The sequence below is a fragment of the Larus michahellis genome, chromosome 3 (assembly GCF_964199755.1).
Source record: "Larus michahellis chromosome 3, bLarMic1.1, whole genome shotgun sequence".
Taxonomy (NCBI): domain Eukaryota; kingdom Metazoa; phylum Chordata; class Aves; order Charadriiformes; family Laridae; genus Larus; species Larus michahellis.
Genome location: NC_133898.1, coordinates 84185654 through 84195288, shown reverse-complemented (window position 1 = coordinate 84195288; position 9635 = coordinate 84185654). Strand labels below are relative to the sequence as shown.

The following is a 9635-nucleotide window of genomic DNA, read 5'->3' as shown; positions in this document are numbered from 1 at the left end:
TGTCTGTGCTTCTGAAGACTTCTTAAATAATCTAAAATTTAAATTGTACAGACTGTTGATTATTGCAATCTAAAGTTCAACAGGAGCTTAATCACAAATGTTCAAGTATCACATCACTAACATCTATTAAGCAATATGGTAAAATACATCTTGGAAAATAAATACTTAGGCTACTTGGTCTTTCAACCAAAGCAAGCTTTTTACTTTGTCCATTGCCCTCTTGAAAAGAGCAGTGGAACTTCTTATGTCATTTATGTCACTTAGTTCTAAGGAACAAAATATTTTTTTCTTTCTTTTCAGTGAGGATTTCTTCATTTTGTTAGGGTCCTTGTCATTTTTCATTGAGAATAATTACATTCAAAAAGACAAATTGCAGAATGATGTCACTTATTAAGACTTTTTTTAATTATCTTTATGGTTTTGAAAGCTAATGGATCACATCTCTTTGAAATGGAACCACGTGAATTCAATTTTGCAGTAGTCACCTGGATCAGTGTACTGTCTGTGATGATCTCTAAACTCCATTTAAACTGTATTACTTACATTACATTTTCTTGCTGTTACTCTTGCATAGAAAAAGTATTCCATGCAAGGACTGGGAACCCCTTTCATTTATCCCATCACAGATTACTTAAGAGGCTACATTCCTTTGAATACATGTACATCAGCAGAAAGAAGTATTTTAGTTTTCTGTCCTAATTGTGGTCCACGTTCAACACAATCAAATCTTTTGTTAAATCACATCTAAAAAGGCAAGTTTATGACAGCTTTCTCTACAATTAGTGAGGAACATACCTAGTAACGTGGGGTTCATACGTCGGGAAAGCCTAACACAGAACCTATGCTACCAATTTTTAGAAACAAGTAATCATCCCACACACACACCCAAATGCTGCAGCACATAATATATCTCAGCATAACTGTTGTCTAAATGTTCTTTCTTCTCATTCCCATCAGTAATTTTAGAAATATATACAGTATTATTTTGTTAGCCTATTTTTTTTTAAAAAAGAATATATATTCTTTCTATGTCTCCATGAAAGGTGTTTCTCTGACCTCTATTCCTCCATCTACCACATCTCTTGTTCAGAATGTTCTTAATACCCATCTTTGTCAATAGATGAAAGACAAATATCCTCGTGACAGAATATCTACTGAACCATCTCAGAAAAACTCCTAGAGTAATAAGGCATAATTTCATTTAAATCACTGAAGTTTTGCTAAGTCTGTGAGGGTCTGGGTTGAGATACCTTCTCTGAGTATTCATTTTGACTACATCATTTCTTGTGGAATAAAGAACAAGGAAGAAGTAAACATATAAGACTCACATTCACATGAAATACATGGTTTTATTGGTTTGTGTCTTTTATGCCGTTAAAGACATCTTCCTTGTTGCAGTTTCTTGATACAGCATCAACAAAACCATTTATTGCCGCTTAAAATCTTTCTCTGAGAAAAGTATCTCTCAAACAGCTCAATAGGCCACCTGAGATGTACATACACATATTGTGTATGTACACGTATTTATATATATGTGTGTTCATTTTTCAGCTGTATTAACAGCTCATAGTCAGATATTCGAAATTATAGGCGTGGAAATGAAGCAACTCATATGCTTGGATCATTTGCAGGATAAGTATTTAATGTTATTTTCAAGGTGTCTCTATCACACTTTCCCATCCCATTCCAAAATGTATTAGCAAAAGGGATGTTCTTTCAACAGGAGAACGCAAGTGTACAAACACAATCTTTACATGTTACATCGACAAAAGTGTTTGAAAGGGACAGACAGAAAGAGAGCTAGGAAAATGAAGAGATTTTATCCTAAAGCAAGAAATACTAGCGATTCTTTAAATCAAACTGTTTTCAGCAATTTCATTTTGGTGTGTAAATACACAGCAGCAACATCTAGAGAAAAGATACAGAAGCAAATGCCTCAGAATATCCTTCCACACCAGCTCTTCCGCTTTCTGCATTACTTTTGCTCCTCAGTCTTAGGATACTCTGGGCTTCTCTAACTGTTACCATTCAAAGCTTTTTTTAGAGATTCTGTTGACCTTTAAGTTCCAGGCAGCAGTTAAGTTTACCTACTGTAGCATATCCATATGAATGGTCTGGGAAAAAAACAGGTCATTTTTGCCCTTTAATTCCCCATAATAGAAGAGAAAAGAGTACAGGTGGAAGGAAATCAATCGTAAGTTATCCCTTGACGAATATCAGCAAACACTGTGTCACAAAACCAATGTGAAGAAATGGAGTATAGATTTTCTGCTGACATTTGTAAAGTGTTTGTGTCAAAGTATTTTTCTAATATAGCAAAGGTTACAGTTTAACAAATTAAAGCACATGTTTCTTTGAACTGACATGCTGGCCATTTGGGTTAATTTAAATGGCTTGTGTTTTTCTAATAAACTCTTAACCTAACCTACTGTGATTATAGCCACTCTTTGCATTAATCTGCCATAAGTAATTGCTTTTTCATCAAAATGACCTGAATGACAACAGTGTAATAGTCCATGACTTTATCTAATACAATTTGTAGGAAATACTATATGCCACTTAAAATGTGCCCAGAAGTGAATTTGCATTGTAAAAACCTAAGCAATGGTTTAGTTTTAATATCTATGATTTCTGATGGCTCAGGTGCTCTTTGATATTGCAGAAATGCTTGAACAAGATAACTATTTTCCTGTGAGTTATAGCTTCTGTCATTAAGTTTCCTATCAAAGACAAAACCTGCCTTTGTTTTTGTAGTCTCCATGACTGAATTTAAACTAGTTTATGTAAATATTTAGTACTTTTGAATTATAGTGTGACAGCTTATAAGGAAGACAGCACAGATGCAAAGTTGTCATAGGATTGGCATGCATTACCTCAGTAATGATCATCCTAGGAAACTAATCCCACTTTAACTAATAATTGAACACCAAATATAATTGTACAAGTCATTATTTATTCTCTGCTCCCAATTTGTTTTGGGTTGTTTTTTTTTTCTCACGTATACAAGTCTTTTAGGAAATTCCTTCATAATTGTAGTATCAGTATAAAGGTTCTATGTGTGATACAAGAAAATATGTTGACTTCCTAGCAGACTATTCAGGACTAATGCTAACGCATTTCTTTGTATGTAAAAAGAACCAAACCCTGAAACATTTAATTTTGTGTATTAAAAAAGAAACAATGTTTTAGAAGACATACATTTTCCAAAGAATTGAGGTCATTTTGATATCAAAGCTGTGGGTTGGATTCTTCTTTTTTAACTCTTAGGATTTCAGTGAGATGACAAAAACTATGAAATTTAGTATCAAAGTGTGGTCCAACTAATCGCTTCATAACAATTATTTCACTCATATTATGTGTTACCTGATATGTCCACAATTTTAGATGAGCATCTTTAAATTATTTACAGTGTTACATAGGACCAAAATATTTTTTAGTTTACCATTGCCATAAGTGCCTAGAGCACAATAATTAAGTATGTGAGAGTTCCCAACCTTTCAACATTTAACTAAACCTTCACAGATTTTGCCTAACTGCTCATACATGCACCTAAGTGTTACTGTGAATGGTATATAAAAGGTATCTCAAGAAAATGAACCGTGCTGAAAAGGATAAATAAAATCTTTCTAGTTCTGAAGTTAGATTCTCTCATAAAGGGGATGGGACCATTTGTTCTCAGGATTACTTCATAGATGCAGAGCATGGCAGAGGACTGCTCGTTCAACGTTTAAGTTACGTGATCAACATTTGTGCAATGTGTGTCTGCATAACGCAAAAATGGAATGCCTTTTCAAAGAAAAGTTTCCACATTTTCCTCTGCTGAATATAATAGTGAGAATCAATCATTACAATAGTGAGAATCAATCATTACAATAAACATTACATAACTCCAAAAACCAAGAACATGCAAAGAGTCAACCTATTGTGTAACAATAATCAATCAACAACTGAACACTCCATGCTAATATGAACTTGTGGGTGTCCTTGACACAAATCTTGTTTAAAAGCAATAAATTTTTAGACATGGTTGTGTCATGTCCCGGGGCTCAAGCATACCAAGGCTTTATAACAAAGGGCAAAAAATCTGAGGTTACATTCACTTACCTTTAATTGTTGTTAACCACTCTTTTATTATATATTTTTTATTTTTTATTTTTTTAACATAATAATTTTCATCCACCTTTAAAATGTAATATAACTTTATTTTCAAATGGATTAATCTGCTTCAGTAAATACACTACTATATGCAGTCAGCAGAAGTTGAAACAAAAAACCTCCAGTTCACACCCAAGATTGATATTGTAATGGTCTACTGGAGGATAAACTGCTACTACAAATATGAAGGTGAAGTGTTCCAAAGTGCAAGTAATTAGGACAAAACAGTTCAAGTACCAGCTAACAAAAAGATACCTTGCTGACTCTCTTGATGTAAACTGTTCAGATATAACATATTTTCCATTTTATTTAACTTATAAACTGTGAATATTCTACTTCTTTGAAACTGGCTCGGATTCTCATAAAGTGAATGTAACAGTATGTACATTTTTAGTTTAATTTTCTTAATCCCTTCAGTGCAGCATTCTCCGATCACAGGTTCAATTATTTTTTTCCATGTAGTTCTGAAGTAACAACTTTATGTGGTTTAGAGAATTTTCAACAAAGTGTTTTTTATTGCAGAAATACAGTTTTGTCAAAATTCAAATGCTTTGTATTCACAAACTTGATCCGCAGCAAATTTTGCTCTTTAGACTTGTTTCTTGAGTTCAGGAGAGACTCCTGACTTATTCTTCAAATAAAGGACTAAGGGAATAAGTAAGGCATAAATATGAGATGTAGGATAGCGAGATATAACCTTTTCATTCTTCCACGGTTGGTTAGCCTCCTCATCATAGGCTTTGGTCTTGTAGAGTTAATTTTTGGTGACTTAGGTTTTTTCCACTATAAAACAAACCACCAAAACGTTTCAGAAACTTTTAAATTTCATTTCCGTCTTGAACAGGAATTCAGAAGTTTTGCAGGTATGGACAAAAATTACCTTTCTGCCTTATTTCTGTCCTCTGAGTTGCTAGGTTCTTTCCATATTACACTGTCTAGTACGTGCTGGCCCTTTCAAACTATCCACATTGTTGCAGTCTTTGCCTTGTTCCCTTCTACAGAGTATGAAGTAAGTTATTTAAAAAAAAAAAAAAAAGTAACCACTCAGAATGCTACAGGATCACCTGCAAAACAGAGTCTCAGAAACAAGGAGAGTTACTGTGTTTGTGAATAGATGTGAAACAGCTGTGGTACTGCAGGGTGGTCCTGGATCAATGCACATGGTGTGTACCACACACTAATAAACTTGTATGTGATGACAATGCTAACGTGCAACGCACTCCTAACTCATTTCATCAGCACAGCTCCCGAAAAGAAACTAGTAAAGCATAAAGGACATCTGTTTGTGGGAACCTAGAAAAGAAACAGGGTCAAAATTACCTGTTTTCTGTATACCAGTCAAAGAATTATCAGGAGGATTTCAATTTACTTAGTATCAGAACAGGCAGAGAGCTTGCAGTGTCAATACACAACAAAAAATAAGAGGGGAAATGAGTCTGCATAAAATCCTGACCGTTGCCTGTGCCTTGTCTGAGCAAACTGAGCTTCTAACTCTAGCAAAACATGGCAAAACGCTGGTCCAGCATCAGAATCCCTCCCACTCAGTTGTGACTGGCAGCTTCAGTTCTCCCCTGACATTGGCAAAATGTTGAGGGAGTGAGTGGTGAAATGTGTTCTCTGAGCTCACAGAAATAGGAAGAATTCCAAAGCTAGACCAAAAAGAGCAGAATTATGCCTTTGGTCATTGGGGTTTGATTCAGGACAATAACAGGAAAAAGTATTATTTGACTGTATTTCTAAGTTATATCCTAAGTCATCCTAAGAGGATGGATTTTTTGTTTCATGGAGTGTGTGTATGACTAAAATAAAGTGGTATTGTGCTGACCATTAAAATACTGACTCTTCAGAGTTTGTGCCCACTTCTCATTGCAGCTGCTCAAAAACAAGGTAGAAATCTTACATTTCTCAATCTATTAGAAGGTTATCCCAGAAATTTCCAAAATCAAAGTTTACCATAGAATATAATCAGGACAAATTACTAATCCAAAATTAGGCTTCAATACAGGTTTTTTGAACAGTTTATTATTTTTGTTAAAAGCATCACTTAGAAGATACATTGGGTTAGGTACTATATAAACATACAGGTACTAGACAGGCCTTGCTCACAAGACCTACGCATCTAAATAGAAAAGGTAGATCAAAAGGAAATGGCATTACCAACACAGAATTTGTAACTATTTTCCTTGATGTACTAGTTTTGATTTTTCTGAAGAAGGCCACTCCATTCTTGTCCTTCTTGCTACAAATCAGACTAACTCCTGGTGGTCTGTCTGTCTTCTGCCTTTCCATGAATGAGAAAGCAACACTGTGACTATGTTTCCTCAATGTTATTACAGGTGATTATTTTTAACTCATGATGCTGAACAAAGCATGCTGCCGATTGACTTGCAATCCTCTCTTTCCATTCTATATGTTTAAATAAGATTTGAGTTAATTACTTTGGGTATGATTTACTTATGGTTGTGGTGAGAAGATAGCACCTGTCATACTCTAGAGATTTGAAACGTAAGAAGTCATACGAGACTGCTTTTAATGAAGGATTTCCAGTGAAAGTGTTCTTATATGACTGTGATATCTTGCTTTTCAAAAAACATGAAATAATTGTTATGTATCTGGTTCACCTACATCAGATAAGACTGTCCTTTCTGCCCTCAAGAATTCCCTTTTCATCTCCTTACCTGATCTGTCACAACTTTCGACACAACCAGAATTTTAATGCAGTTTAACCTACATCACAATCACTTGCTCCTATAAAAAGCATAAAACTGTAAAATTGGATTAGCACCACAGAGTGCAATATGTAGTTTTAAATCAGTAAAAAATAGGGGTTTAGGCCAGGATTTAGGAAGTTCTGACTACGATTAGAATTGAGAGGGAAAGAAAGGGGAATAAAAAGAAAGCAGTGCTTGGATTCAGAGGAATGAGCTCATTAATACTTGTAGCTCTAGAATGGGATTATTAAGCATTTAAATATTTTGATGTGACAGATCTTTGATGCCTAACTAGGAAAGTAAGCTCTGTAATAAAATACGCAAAAATGGTTTGAAAAAGGGGAGGGAAGTTCATAAAATTAATAGACCTAGAGAATCTAAAAAACGTAATATGGGAATAAAATAGAAGTATTCAAAATTATTTCAAGGATGTCATTTGGATGCACATGGAAAAAAAAAAAAACAATCCACTGACTAATTAGAGCCTAAGTCTTGTGGATAACTGGTAGGAAGAAACATTGAATTTTGGAGGGAAAATAGGCTTGAAATCATTTTAATGTGCATCTCTAAAATAACATAGGTTATGTATGATAACCTGTGTTACAGATTAACTAGATACCAAAGATGCATATTTCGGCTCAATGTCTCTGGATTTGGCTTAGACGAGATTCTCAATAGGGACAAATAACTTTGGGTGTCTACCATGGAATAATTTAAAGGCAAATAAAGTTAAAATGAAATCTGCATGGTTTCTCAATTTAATTACAATGATTGCTTTTGAAAACTTTGTCCAATGTAGACACAGATCTGTAATTGGTGCAGAAGAAAATGTAGCCTTCCTTTTCATCACTGTAGATAATTGCAGTGCATATGCTCAGAATCTATCACAGCTTTTCAAATCAGAGATGTTCATTACTAGAACGTTAAAGTTTCTGCCACGTATTTAAGAGAATTTACAATGTATGACAAAAAAAATGGTGGCCCATCTACTCATGGGTGGATCTGTCATAAAAACATAATAGTTAGCCTTTTTACTTAGAAATGTACCAGAACTTAATCACAGGAAAGTGTTTTGTCACAGAACAGTCTAAAAGAAAATAGAGCAGATCTGTCCAGTCTTATCTCAACAACCATTTCCTAGCACACAAGTAGAGTCATTACCTCTGTCATTATTTGGGACTGTTTGCGTATCTAAATAGTTGATCACACAATTTCAAAGATACCAAATCAAAACTACTATTATGCATAACCTATTTTTCTCTTCACATGCAAAGAAATCTTAAATTAAAACATACTAATGGTAAGTTTTATCTTAATGGATGTCAAAATATAAGTAATTAATCACCCTAGCTTTCTTCTAAAGCCAGCGGTGAGAAATTACACCTTCAGAGACCCGTTCATCTTCCATTACCTATTTTTGGAGGAGATGAAACACTCGCTCCAGAAATGTATTTTTCCCTAGATAAAGATGATGAGTCTACGCTTAGGTAATATTTAGATGCATAAGCAGAGTGGGAAGAAAAGCCTTCTTGCAAAACTACATATGTACCTCTTGAGGAAAGCTCTCACACTTAAAAGCCTCAAGAGCAGTAACAATAATTGCAGGGCTGGTGATGTAGTTAATCAGTCTCAGTAAGCTCTGACCTGTTCATTGTCTGCTTCAATTAGAGTTCTCACCAATACAAAGAAGCCCTTTAGAGGTTCCAGCTCTGTCAAATAATTAAATTCCAACCACCCTGCTCTCTCCGAAATAATTTGAACCTTTGCCTGGAAGGAACTTGCTGCCTCTGCAACATGCAGTATATATTTGCTATTTGAACTAGCAAGTTATTTATCCCTTTCACAACTTATCTGTGCTGGTTTTGGCTGCGGTAGAGTTAATTTTCTTCGTAGCAGCTAGCATGGGGCTATGGTTTGGATTTGTGCTGGAAACAGGGTTGATAACACAGGGATGTTTCAGTTATTGCTGATCAGTGTTTACACAGAGTCAAGGCCTTTTCTGTTCACCTTGCCAGCGGGTAGGCTGGGAGCACACAAAAAGCTGTGAGGAGACACAGCCAGGACAGCTGACCCCAGCTACCCAAAGGGATATTCCACACCATATGATATCATGCTCAGTAATAAAACTAAGACAGAAGGGGAGGATGTTCGAAGTTACGGCTGTTGTTTTCCCAAGTGACCATTGCGTATGATAGAGTCCTTCTTTCCTGGAGATAGCTGAACACCTGCCTGCCAATGGGAAGTAGTGAATTAATTCCTTGTTTTGCTTTGCTAGCATGCACAGCTTTTGCTTTACTTATTAAACTGTCTTTATCTCAACCCATGAGGTTTCTCACTTTTAGTCTTCCGATTCTCTTCCCTCATCCCACCGGTGGGGAGTAAGAGAGTGGCTGCATGGTGCTTAGTTGCCAGCTAGGGTTAAACCACATTATCCTTTAAGTATCTGAGAATACTTGCCCATAGAATAAACTATATTTCTATCCTTCTTTCTCCTTACTATTTTATGTTCTTTAGAATCATGTTGACATGAAAGAATGGTTAAGAATAGCTACTCAAGTATTATTCTGTCAGATTCAATTTGTTAATTTGTTCATCATTTACCAATAGACTATGAAGATGTTTCAAAGACAAGGCTTTTGGGGAGATATATGTATAATTGACCTGATTTTTTGGAATAACAGCAGCACCACTCATTTGTAAAATTCACTAATGTCAGGTAGATGCAAAATAATAGTAAATAATAAGTCACTGTATGTTATGGCCCAGCCA

The 9635-nt window shown here is 35.1% G+C and overlaps 1 non-coding gene across 1 annotated transcript; it reads left to right on the top strand.

Moving 5' to 3' along the window:
* Positions 1-8195: 8195 nt before the first annotated feature.
* LOC141741540 (small nucleolar RNA ACA64) lies at positions 8196-8314 on the top strand. Its single transcript, XR_012586415.1, has one exon. It is a non-coding gene; the product is annotated as a small nucleolar RNA ACA64 (small nucleolar RNA).
* The last annotated feature ends 1321 nt before the right edge of the window (positions 8315-9635 follow it).